Genomic DNA, 3,344 nt, shown 5'->3' with positions numbered 1-3,344 from the left:
CGAGGGTTGGGCGGGGAGCACGCGCCGGCCCCACCCACCTCCGGGGGCGGGGCCTGAGGGACTCCGCGAGGTGGGGGGGGGGCGGAGAGACTGCGGGGGGAGCGGGAGGGGTCGGTGAGAGCCCGGAGCGGGGGGATTGGAGAGGGGGAATGGGGAGAGAAATCCCCGGGAACGACAGAGAGATCCCCGGGAAAATGGGGGTGGGGAGGGAGAAACGAGTAGAGAGACCCTCGGGGGGAATTGAAAGGGGGGTACCCCAGGGAGGGTGAGATGAGACCTCCGGGGACAGCATGGGGGGTTGGGGAGAGAGCTCGGAGCAGAGACCTCGGGGGGAGCGAGGAGGTGGATAAGGACAGACCCCGAGTGGAGTTGATGAAACGCTGTGGGAGGCACTTGGAGGGGATGGAGAGGGAGGGCAGAGAGCCTTCCGGTGAAACATGGAGAGGAACGGGAGGAGAGGCTGCCGGGGGTAGCGGGGGGGGATCCCCGGGGCCGGGGTCGAGGACACCAATACACCCACACAGCCACGGAGCAGCCCCCCCGCGTGTTCACTATAGCCAAACCCCTGAATTTTAACCCCCTGAGTGTTACCAAGTGTTTTGTGACCCGGACACATCCCCAGGAATGTGAATTGTGCCATGAGGTGCCTTGGAAAACTTTATTTCTTAATCAAAAATACTTCCTGTGTTTGGTGTCCCTACCTGTGACAAGGGATTGGAAATAGAAGATATTTATGATCTCTCCCAACCAAACCATTCCATGATTTTTGTCACCCTTGCAGTGACCTTTCTTGGCTCTGAATTCCCAGAGAATTGGCTGCTTGGGCATGGTGTTATTTTTGTCTCACATTGAGATATCTAGGGCTTGATATTCCCAAGCTATGGAAAACAGCATTGCAGGGGTCCCGATGCACACAGAACTGGTGGGGAAATTCAGTGTAAAATCTGAATATCTCTGCTTTCACTGAAATCTGTCTCATGTCTGTTGACCACAGGGAAGGTAACTGTAAAAACTACTTCAAAAAAATAATAACTTTGGATTGATTGACCAGATTTTTATTTATTTTTGATGGTTAAAAGTTTCTGCAACTTCTGACATTCAAGATAACTCAGGCACAGGTCATACATTGGTGCAGCTTGCACAGAACGCATCATAACATCCTCCAAGGACAATAACAAATTCCCATTTTCCCTTGGCAAAAGGGTACCAAAAAGTAAATATAATTTAAACACCTGCCTTTCATGAAAGACTTTGATAAATACTGCTTTTATAATCGACAGTACAGCCGTAACTTTCAGTCCTACAAGGACATAAAAACGAGCTCCAGCCTTTACAAAAGGCACACATGCATCCTGAATCTCACAACAGCCTTGGCTCGTGAGCAAGACATCCCGAGGAATTTCCTCTACATAGTTTGGGATATGGTTTAACCATTCTCAGAGGGTGCTCAGTACAGACTATAAATATTATAGAACCCCTCATGTCACCACGGGAAGGCCAGATTCCCAAATGTGTCCAGTGAGACCCAGGGACATTCCAGGTGTGGATGCCCTGGGACCCCGAGGAGTCAGAGGAAAAGGCTCCTACCGCAGGGACACTTCTGGGAATTCTAAGAGCACCAGGGGTTACAGCTTTCCCAACAGAGGTACATGGACAACCTCGCAGAGGTTAAGAACAGCTGTCGTTCCGCTCTGAACGACCCCTCCGGCCCTCCCAGCAGGAGGATACAGCTCACAGTCCCTCAGAACAACTTCTTCTCCACGCGGTGGGATCGTTGCAGTCCTTCTGGGAGAAGGGGAGCTCACATCCAAGCAGACCAATGACCTGCAAAGGGGAAACATTCTTCCATACTCATGAGAGGAATGGGGGCGACTTGTACAACAAGTCATGGTCTCCTCTGGAATATGGGAAACGTCCAAAAATCACGGAATTGTGAACTGCCAGTGTCTCCGGGGGCTTTGGAATCGCTTCGGTGCTGCAGGTTTTGCAGGAGGCTGGTGGCTGGAGGTGGGTGCGGAGGAAGAACCAGAGTCCCCAGGTGCCACCTGTGACTTCCGGGAGTGGTAGCTCAGGTTCCTGCGCCCATGGAACGGAATGACGGGAATTACAGAGCCGCCCTGGGACACTACCCGTCAGGATCATCCTGCTGCGGGCTCTGGGCAGGGACTACAAAGGCTGAAAGGGCAGGAGAGAAGTGTTACACGGGGAGGCGCCTGCTAACGTTTTTCCCCAAAGGAAAAGGCAGTGAGAGGGATGGGGGATGTGATGGGGAGCACTCACCTCGCCCGTATCCCAGGTCGCTCACAGCCATCCCCCCCAAGATTTCGCCTTTCCCCAGCTCAGAGTTGGGCTGGTGCCTCTGAAATGCCTTCTCCAGGAGCAGTTCCAGCTGCTGTAAATCCAATCCAGAGCTGTAACACAGAAGGGGAAGAAGAGAAGGTGAGCAGCGAGGTTTCCCCTCCCCAGCTCTCAACATCCCAAAGGGTGAGGCCCTTCCCGGCTCTCCGGCAGATACTCACTCTGTGCTTCCCTCCGGGCGATGGGATATCCAGGGAGAGAGCACCGTTATGCCAAGGGCTGATCTCAGCTCGGAGTGGAGAAAAGAGCCGGGATCTGCCCTATTTATAGGCAGGAGCCTCATTACAAAAGTCTGGGTCCGGAGCGACTCGGAGTTTCCCACAGTCGCCAGCCAATCCATGAGTGCCAAGAACAATGGGAAAGCATCCATTACAGCATGGCAAATTGACTGTGAATTGCCTGGGGATAATACACCGCTCCCAAAGGAGCAGGTGGGCTGGAGAGTGTGGAACACAATAGAGTTTGGCATCGCGGCGCTGGACAGGGAACGTGGGAAAGCGTTCGCCGTCATTATCATCCAGCTTCTGCCTGATGTTGGGAACGTCAGCATCTCAATGTGCTGCCTTTTCCCAGGCTGTGATGAAATTAAGCACAGAAGACTGATCCCAGGAAGAGATAATACTCTGCGCCCCGAAGAGAGGTTGAAAAGGGAAAGATGCAGAATTCGAGGGACTAAACCCTTTAATGGACATTAAACCGTGCTTAGATGAATACAGTAGCAGACAATTTTCAGGCAACGAGAGACTAAAATCGAGGGAAGAGCCCTTCAAACAGTTAGCTTGAAATATTTTCCTCTCTATTCTTTAAAGTCCCTCTGTAAATTATACCCAGAGCTCTTCCTTACTGTTGTTCAGATAATCTGGGCTTTCCTATGGCAGCTTGTGACATGTAATGATTGTGATGTCTTTCCCAAACATGTCCTGTTTAATTTCATGCCACTTTGTAAATGCCTCACTGTTCCTGATTCTCCACCTAAATGTATTTCC

The sequence above is a fragment of the Parus major genome, chromosome 21, assembly GCF_001522545.3.
Source record: "Parus major isolate Abel chromosome 21, Parus_major1.1, whole genome shotgun sequence".
NCBI lineage: Eukaryota > Metazoa > Chordata > Aves > Passeriformes > Paridae > Parus > Parus major.
Note: the sequence above shows the minus strand (reverse complement) of the source record.